This window comes from Micropterus dolomieu, linkage group LG13 (assembly GCF_021292245.1).
Source record: "Micropterus dolomieu isolate WLL.071019.BEF.003 ecotype Adirondacks linkage group LG13, ASM2129224v1, whole genome shotgun sequence".
NCBI classification, from domain to species: domain Eukaryota; kingdom Metazoa; phylum Chordata; class Actinopteri; order Centrarchiformes; family Centrarchidae; genus Micropterus; species Micropterus dolomieu.
The window spans coordinates 13,982,895-13,993,257 of NC_060162.1; positions in this window are offsets into that span (position 1 = coordinate 13,982,895).

Sequence of the window (10,363 nt, forward strand, 5' to 3'; positions counted from 1 at the left end):
ACAGCCATGGCTCTATAGGAATACGCAACAGGGGGCTGCTGTAACTGCTGGGGGATCAATACCATGCCTACAGAGTAACTGAACCCAAGGGTAGTGAGGCAACAAACCTCTGTGCCTTCAGAGACCATGTGCCAACACAGCAGGTCAATACGTCTAGAAGCAGCAGTATGGGGCCATCACATTTTGGGACTGTAAGTTGACTTATCATGCGTGTCACAGCCAGACTTGTTGAACTGGTTTGTTCATATTATTTTGAATATGTCAAAAGAGTAAATGTTTCATCCAAGGTTTCAAATTGCTCTAGTAAATGATTTAATTACATTAGCTCAAAACATTAAATCTCTTTTGATAACTACATTATCTACAATCATTACAAAAAAGATTAGTATTGATCTAAATGCATCAAGTCAATTATGTTGTCTTTCATACTGTTAACAGTGTAACTATTACATTACAAGGTGACAGGAATGGATGAGTCTCCTATGAGATTTTTACAGTTTTGTTTTAGAAATATAAAAAGAGCTGACTTAAGTGGAGAATTTCAGAGATATCAGCTTCTTCTATGAACACCACTTCCAAATCAATAAATACTATTCTCCAGTGGCACGTTGAGTTGTTTGTGGCACGGTATTGATCTCCCTAAATGCAGGTGTCTGCATGTTGCTCTTGAAGAGACACTGTGGCCTCTCTCTGTGCCAGTATACCCCCAAACCCCCACCCCCCTTTGCCCTTTGCTTTCACTCCCTGTGTCTCTCCCTCCCGCCAACCGGGCTAAGCAACCAGCGTAGCACCTCCACAGAGGCCGATGTGTGACTTGATGCCATCAATAAAACCATCATCGGAGATGGACTTCCATCGCGCCCCACACAGTTAGTCAGGCCCTCTGTGATGAATCACCTTGATAGAGGCAGACCCTCGAGGAGACAAACACTCAATATCTCACCAGTAGGTTTTCTCAAATCCATACCAGTTCATGTTTCTGCTTTTTTTCCTGCTCTGTGCTATAGGTCTTTAGGGTTCTGGGTTAGTCAGCAACAGTACTTACCAGAACAAGGCATTTGAAAAGTATTAAGGTTTAAAGTGAGCAGTGGGTTAATGACAATGGAAAGTCAAGCCGAGAGGACAGCCAAGACTCCGTCTAAAATAGAAGAAAACGGGGCCTAGACAAGCTGTTATGAAATTAGTATTTAAAAACTGAAACACCTGATCAAGGCTGTAGATTTTTGGGTTGTGGAGTAAAAGCAAGCTGTTGTAAAGATGAGGGTCAAGATGCATTGGAGGATAACCAAGGACTGAGGATTACCAAGCTTTTTGTTGCTGTGAATCAGCTGTGCTGTTTTTATCTTATCCATGACAGGTTGTTTGGTTTTTGTAACAGCTTATTATCTACACGTGGGAAATGGTCACACTTTTGTAAGTGTTTGTGTGTGTGTGTGTGTGTGTGTGTGTGTGTGTGTGTGTGTGTGTGTGTGTGTGAGAGAGAGAGATATAGAGTCTGGGAGAGACTATCATGCTGATGGTCTTTTTCTTTCTCACACTTGAAAAACAAACAGGCCCTTGGCAAGATAAATCTGTGATCAGCGAAAGACTAATTTCAACTTTTACAACATTAGGCATTGAGATGCAGATTTTGTAACCTATGGTCTTTCATGAGAGGATTTTGTATTTGCTGTAGGCCTACCTGCCTAAAAAGATTAATGTGGCATGTGAGGCACATTTTTCTTTCTAACAGTGAGTGTAGACACAAATCAAACTGGAGAAGCCGGCGCCTGTTTTTATAGTCACTAGAATTAATTTGCATGCTCAAAGCATTGCTTAACAGTTAGCAATGTGAAGTTAACATTGACAGTTGACAGTAACAGTATGGAAGACACCCTGTGGTCACATATCTAAACAGAGAGCCCTATCAAGATGGATGGGTCTGAAAAGACACTAAATGGCTAAACTGACTGATAGGAATACAGACAGACACCAGTCATGATAGCCAAGTCTTGAAATGCTGCACACAAACAGAACTGCAATCTATAAGTGTCATTTAGATTATACTAGTCTGGTCATGGTGAGACATGAGCCACTAGTTTACACACTGAAAGTGACCAAAGAAGTAACTAATGAAGTCTTTTGGAAGAAATTTGAAAAATTAGGTGCTGTCGACATAGAATCTGGTGATTCATGAAGTAAGTTATTGCCATTAAAGTCTGTGAAGAGGTATGATGTACAGAAATTCCCATCATAGTCACTGCTTTGTCTATGTATATCCTTGCTGGTGTTGTTTATACAATCTTTTTTTCTCTCCTTCTAAGATACAGACTCTAGGTAACCTACTTCTGCAGTGTTTGGACTCTCAGGGAGAGAACTGCTACGCCCGGCATTGGTCCAGAATGTAGCTGTGATGGATGAGTGTGTGACAGCACTCTCCCTTTACTCTTTCTATGGGAGGCTCGCAGTGAGCCACGCAATGTGTGTGTGTGTGTGTGTGTGTGTGTGTGTGTGTGTGTGTGTGTGTGTGTGTGTGTGTGTGTGTGTGTCTGCACGTACTGGCTGTATAAACTCACCCAGAGGGACCGCAGGCCTGTGGGAGATAAAGACCTCTCCTAAAATGTAAACACTCTCTGAAGTGGCGAGCGGGGCAGCTGTAGTTACACACACACTCATTTAGAGAAATGCAAGCCCAAGGTCAAGGTTAAGCGGTACACTCTTTCAAGGCTCACTTTCCCTCTTGACCCTCCGTCCTGCCATTGGATCTGCACTGCAGTGCTGAAACATGGGCCGCCTTGACAAAAGAAAAACAGTGAGAATGTGCAGAGGGCTGGTGGAACAAAACAGTTTGGACACAAAAAATTCTCATAGTGCAAGCACTTTGAGCTCAAAACATGTAAGAAACGTGAAAGCAGGCATTCAGGGCTTTAAAACTAGTCATTATGTGTTTTAAGTGTATCAAGTAAAGTGAATAAATATGGGGGATTCATCATATAATTAGCTTTTTCTGCAATTGCGATTTCTGCTGTGATTTAAAAGAATGGGCAGTTGAATTGTTGGGAGAAAGGTGGAGACGGTTAGTCCAATTTCATCATAATGACTGAAAATTAAGAAGTATGATCATCCAAATTAAATTTCCCACAGTTAGGGCCAAATTTACTATATCATCACGAATGAAGAGTACTAAATTGCGTGTGCATTCTAAAATATTGCACGTGCAATTGTAGTACCTGTTATGGGTGATCAACTATGAATTATATTGCGTAGATGACAACAGGTGCAAACACAATGGAGATGGCAGTATTTAAATGAGGGTTTTGCGTGTTGTAATGGTTTCCGCCATGAGTCCATGTGGAAATCACATGTGCCTGTCCGTCCTGCCTAAGATTGCGCTAAGAATGCAAGTACTTGGGACAGCACACCTGAAAAACTGCTTTGGGAAACCACAGCAGATCGTGCTTCATCCAGCCAGAGGGAACGATCACCGACCGTCCGCTCCTTGCCCGGTCGCTCCGCGATCCCCTGTCCCTACACCCCAACGCCCCACAATGGGTTGTGTCGCTTTTACCACTGGCGCGCTGTGAACAGTTGGTGATCGTTCCCTCTGGCTTGATGAATTTTACGCGTGATCCAATTTTCTCAATTCTTCCATCTCACAGAGAAAAGAAGTCAGGTCGAAACGAAATTTGCTGTAATTTGTTGGCATGAATGTAACAACATTCAATACAACAGTATTGCCAAAGCTTCAAGGCAAATACAAAAAAAAAGCCAATTCTATTCATATAGCCTAGTTCATCGAATAAATAATATAAAATATTTTTTATTTCTATTTGGATATAGAATAATATTTTTTATTTATTTATTTTATTTTTATTTTATTTTAAATTTCTCTAGGCCGTGTCTCCTTCTCGCAACGATAACAGCAGCCATCTCTGCGTAAAACTTGGCGGTTTGCACTTTCCTTTCAAACGTATTAAATACAGATGCTGTTGCACTCATGAAATTGCTTGTAGGCTTGTTAGATCACATTGCGTGTAGTAAATAAAGGTATTTGCATGTATTGACAACCCCCTAATTGCATATTCATTAAGGCAAAAGAACTAAATGAACAACAGGTGCTATCTTGCATTTTTGAAAGACATCATTCTGCGTGCACACCGTTAGTATATCAGCTTACGTCTTAATTTGCTGGTGATATCACGTTTGCACACGTTTTTACTCACGCAAAGCTTTGTTAAATCTGGCCCTTAGTGTACAGTCCCATTTCCACTAAACATCACAATTCACATAGTCTGTATTAGAATACAAATTAAGTACACTTTACAATCAAACACGTCCCAAATGACATACAAGACGTTTTTCTAAAAGGACATAGGCTATGCCTACATGTCAGTTGGAAAACACAATGACATATATGGCCTTTCCCCAAAACGACATGTATGAGCAGTGGCAAGTACCAGTCCAGTGACCAGTGTATCCACCTTATGTAGTAAGTACTTAAGTCATGTGACCTAAGTCACTTGACATTTAACACGTGGTAAACGTTGTGAAAAGGTGGTAGTTTGGTTAGGTTTAGGCAAGAGAACCACTTGGTTAGGTTTAGGAAAAAATTGTGGTTTGGTTTAAAATAAATACAATTCACGTGACAGAAGTAACAATAGTCTCCTTCAAAACGTTATTTAACTTAAAACATGTAAAGTTTGACTTTCTTTCAAACAGGACTCAAACCTCAGTCTCCTGAGTTTATTTGACATATCCATCCGCCCCACCAATCTCATTACATGGACTTTGTCACTCTTTACATGACGTCACCTGACTTCTTCTAAAACTAGAGGTCAGGGCCTAACAAAAAACACAAACATGGGTCATCTGTGAAGATTCTCAGTCATCCGGGTCATATTTATCCATGGAATGTTCAACCAGTCCAAAGCAAACGGACTGGTTGAAGATACTTGAGGACATTTTGCCTCTAATCTGAGGGGCTTCTTCAGTTCTGACTGACTGGTTTGGAATCCCAGCCATTTAACCTACGTGGGGTTTTACAACAAAGGCCTAAAACGGATAAGTTTGAAAACGCTGCTGACCCCGTTTTTGTTTGTAAAACTCCGGGGTAGCGTATTAGTGTGGACAGTCAAAAATTGAGGACTTTAAATAAACGATGACGCAGACACTCACATTTGGCTTCCTGATTGGGTCAATGTCACTGATAGTGTTTTTGTATTTTTACAATTACATTACTTGTACTGTGCATGTTGCCGTATTTACTTTGCAAAAACTCCCAGTTTTCCGGCGTCACAGTCGCTTTGTACTCCCCTGTACTCCCATTTCGTTGTTGGTCCATGCAAAAAATCTGTGATTCTTCGTTTTAATATAGACTGCTAAAATGCAGGTGTGGGAGGAGATCGCGTTTGTTTTAAAACTCTGTTTTTAAACAAAAATGTAATGGTGTGGATGCACCCTTAGTCCTCCTTCTCTGTTTAGAGATGGTCTCTCGATTATGGTGTATATTGCCTTTTTCACCCCTCTTTCGACCCATCTGTCCTCCCTGTCCAAAATACTGTATGTGTCACAGTCTTTTTTTGGTGTTTGGGATTTTTGCTATTGTTGTTTTTGGTAAACTTAATTACTTACTCTTGTATCTTAGTGTGTTTCATTCCCTGTCTCTGTGTTGTCTTGTCTCTGTGTTGTGCATATCTTATGTCATATGTTCATTTCATTTTGTTTCCTGTTTTATTTAGATTTTTTTTGTGGTCTTGTTTCAGTCCCTGTTTTTGTGTCACTGATTTTTCTAATCTGTTTCACCTCTTTCTCATTATGTTAACCCTTCCAGGTGTATTTAGTTGGGCTACTCTTTTCATTCGTTGCAGGTTCATTGTTCACCATTATTCATGACTGTTGTTTTCTGCCAATGTTTGTCGTTCATCGCTTGTCTCCAGATAATTCCCCTCATTACTTTAAACCCTCTCATAGTATGGATTTATACTGTCAGTTTGGATAGATGGATTTTCCCCTGTTTGTTGTACCTTGTTAATTTTTTTTTTTTGGACAGCCAACTTCACTTCATGTCTGCATCTGGGCCCAAAACTCTTGTTTCCTGTGTCTGCACCATGGCAGAACATAATATGTACATGGTTTTCATTGAAAGAGTGTCCCTTGTCCTTCAAATGTAGATAAACTGCTGAGTCTTTAAGTCTTGGCCCTTTTGTGTTGAGCCCTGCGTTTGTGTAGTGGTTGAGTAGAGAGTAGTTCTGTGCATTCTTCACTGCGTTGGCCAGCATACACCAGATTGCTTTTCTTGTGTTTGGGTTGTTGGTCTTTCAGGTGGACCAGTATTGTCTTAGAGTGTTCTTGGGTTTAAAAAACACAGGTATGTGGTTTTTGTTGAAAATCATCCTAAGATTCACTGATACTCCATACACATATGGAATCACAATGTTGTTGCATTTCCTCTTCTTTTCCTTATAACCTGTATTGTTGGTGTTCTTCCTGGATCTAGTGGATGTTGTCACAAAGGTCCAGTTTAAGTGCCTCAGATTTTTATGCTCCTTCTCTTGGGCTTGGGCACTTTTGATATGATAGCTTGGTGCAGGGTTCTGATTACTGTCTGTATATGTGGGTTAGGTGGGTGGATAGTCCAATTTCCAGGCTCCTGTCCTCTTTAATGTGTACAACAGGGGATTCCACAGACAGAAGCATGGCTGTGCAACACATTAACATCTCAGTGCGTCATTACCAAGGCTTTCAGACAGCGTGACAAAGCATAGTTATTTAACACTAAAGGTAGCCTTCAGCGTCCGTATGAAACGCCAGGTTGCTAGGTTGCAGCAACACAAAGAAGTCTAACATTACCTGCTAGCACATCGGCCGTGATGTGCACAGCTGTAGGGTTAGCCGGTTGACATTCACTAACTTAGGTTAAGGCACAAACCCTTGTGATGGTTAGGGTAAGGTGCTTCGGGGGCTATCAACACCTTTAACACAAACGTAGCTAGCTTCCGGTCTGCATGAGACGAATCGTGCCCACAACGTCTCACAAAGATGCTGAAGGGTACTTTTCTGAAAGTGTCGGTATTTAACGCCCCCTATTGTGGCCAACATGGAGAAGTAGAAAGCAGAGCCCCGAACTCCTTCAGAGGAACAGCACAAAGTCATTGGTATGTGGACGACACATGGTTCAAAATTAAAACCCAGAAAGTGAAAGCCTTCACACAGTACATCAACTCTGTGGACAGTAAACATGAGGTTCACACAAGAGGATGTCAACAGTTTGGCCTTTTTAGGACTGTGCCATACATATTAACGACCACAATGAGTGTTGTCACAACAGCCAGGAGCACAAATGAACCAAGTGGTATCCATTACCTTGATAACGACCCCAGAGAGGTTAAAAGGCTGGGATTCCCTACCAGTCAGTCAGGACTGAGAATCTTAGGCCCCATCCACATTACTGCGTTTTCGAATTAAAACGGAGACCTTTGCTATATTTGTACCTCCCCTCCAGACTACAACGATGAAAACAAAGACCTAAAACGGAGAAGTTTGGAAACGCTGCCGACTCCGTTTTGCATTTCAAAACTCCGGAGGGCATTTTAGTGAAGACGGACCAAAACGGAGGACTTTAGAAACGATGACGCAGCTGCTCACGGTCGGCTCCCTGATTGGGTCTTGCAAAGCAGAAACACAATGCTGCTGACCGGGTTTTTGACATCATATTTTTATTAAAATATTCTGTTCCGTGCAAATAACACTCATCTGCCTACAATTGTACTGTGCATGTCGCCGTTTACTTTGCAACAACTCCCAGTCTGTTTTCTGTCGCCACACTCCCGTGTTACATTCAGTATTAGCTTGTTATTGATCCATGCAACAACAAAAAAACTGGTCTGATGCTTAGTCTGTATTTATTTATTCTTTCGCCAAATCTTCTGTAACTACGGAACAGACCATCTGCTTCATGTTTACACTGGCACGTGCATGTCCAGTGCACCTGAATGGGTCCTAGCTGTGAGTTTTCAGTCGTTTTAATATAGACGGAGATCAACTCCAAAATGCAGCGGAAATGCTGGAGTGGACGGAAATCGTATTCGTTTTAATTCTCCGTTTGTAAACTAAAACGGAGTAGTGTGGATGGGGCCTTAATCTAATTTTTCTGGTGAGGATGGGCTGTTACAATATACTTCACTTTTGGGATTCAATAAAAAGTTGGGCAAAAAGTTTCCTTTGTCACTTTTTATGCACGTTTAATTTCCAAGGACAAATCCAACACTATCTACTCAGTACTCCTATTTCACTTTGAGGGCCAGTGTCAGTATGGATTTTGTACACTCAGACCAATAGTGTAATGGACTAGTATGAGAATGAGTCAGCTTTAAAATGTGTATCATCACATGTTTGACTTGCATGGTTCCATGCATATTTATTTGACATCCAAGTACAACCACAAAAGTAATTTAAACTGAATGAAAGACAAAATGATAGGATGGATTTAAATGTTGTGAAATCATTACCTTAACACCAAAGTGTTGTGTCTTCCCGCAGGGGTCTTCTTGAACAATCTAGTACGGAAACATTTAGTACAATGTCTGAAAGTCCAAAAAAAGCCATGTTACAAATATACACCATAACACTCAATCAAGTGCTGTGTTAGGTGTGCTATTACCAGGGTGATGTTTGTGTACAATGAATAACACACTTAACAAGTACTCAACAAAGTACCTTCTGCTCAGTGAGAGCTGTGAAAAATGAGAGGGGCTGGCAGGAATTGCTGGTAATCTTTGCTTGAGTCCATCTTTATTATCTTGGTCAATGGACAGAAGTGGATCCTGAGGTAAAAATACCCAAGCCTGCTTCTCATCAATGCGATGCTCTTATCTGACATTTGAAATACATTTAGCAGGATGAGCGACTGCACAATGTATGGAGCCATGGCTAAGATTTATCTACTGCATTTATATAGATATATCAAAACACTTTTGTTGTTTAACTTTCTTCATGCTTCATGAAATACTGCTTATAATCACTCAAACTGCCTGTAAATTATAGATATAGAATAAGAAGCTAAATACTGCAGCTGCTAATGTAAATGCAATTTCCAGCGTTAAACAATTATTAGCGATAAACATCATTTTACATCATCTAAAATGCTCTCCATACACATCCCTGTGAAGGCAGTAGAGCTAAGGAAATGATGGTGCTTTAACATATATGTGTACAGTATATTTCTGTTCTGCCGGAATTTTGTCCAATGTGTACTGCGGAGATCTGTAAAATAAATATACACAAATATCTCACTACCCAAAACATGTATTTTTACATTTGTGTTGTGTAAAATCATATCCACAAAAATACAGTACTTACAGTTTACTCTGTACACATATATTTTAATTTCACATACAAAGTGTTATTTACACATTTGTGGATCTCTTTTTACACACAAAACAGTTATTGCACATTTACGGATCATTTCCTGTGAATTTGCAGGTCACGCTACATTTGTACATTTGTGACTTCCTTTTTACACATTTGTGGAATTTTGACCACTCTGTACCACAGAGATCTGTAAAAAGAGATCTGTAAGAACAGTTTATTAGCTACACCAGCAGGTGGTGGTAGCAAAATTGCCTCTCATGAGTTGAAAGAATATCCATTGAAAGAATATCCATTGCAGTACCCAGGGTTGTAGGAGACAACAACAACTTCTGCTTCTGCTGGACCACTGGACTTTTTCAGTGTATATAGTTTACCATTGAATACTTTATCACTCTATTTATTTTACATTTACATTTAAATAAATAGACTACATTTGAAAGTACTGTTGTACCTACTGTTTGTAGGAGCTATTGTAAACCCTATGTATAAGGTTACGGTCCTTAAAAGTGCAGTCAATGTCCATTAGAGCTTTTACATGAAAAACTGTATTTTTTGTAAGGCTCATGAGTAGGGTTTACATGACACCTCAATACTGGAGATCTATCTTGGGGTGCTGCTCCCAACCAACCCAAGACTGACATTACTGGGGGACCTCTTAGACAACATGAGGGGCAATGTGCACTTTATCAGACTAGCCTTATTGCAGCTAATAAATGAATAGCCATTTGCTGGACCACCAGGGGTCCTTAAGGGTAATAGTAAATTTATTCAATTTACTATTTAAAACTAATGAATAAATAGTTTTCACTATAATTTCATCCATAAGTAATACAATGACGGAATGTATGACTATTTGGGTCATGGGTTTCATACACTTTCTTTAATAAAACATCTAAAATCAAAAATCCTATCTGATGAGCCTGTCTGGGACAAAATCTTTTCAAAATGAGATCTGTGGTCTAATTTGTATCAGTTTACGTTGAAGTGAAAAATTTGAATACCACTCAAGATTTGG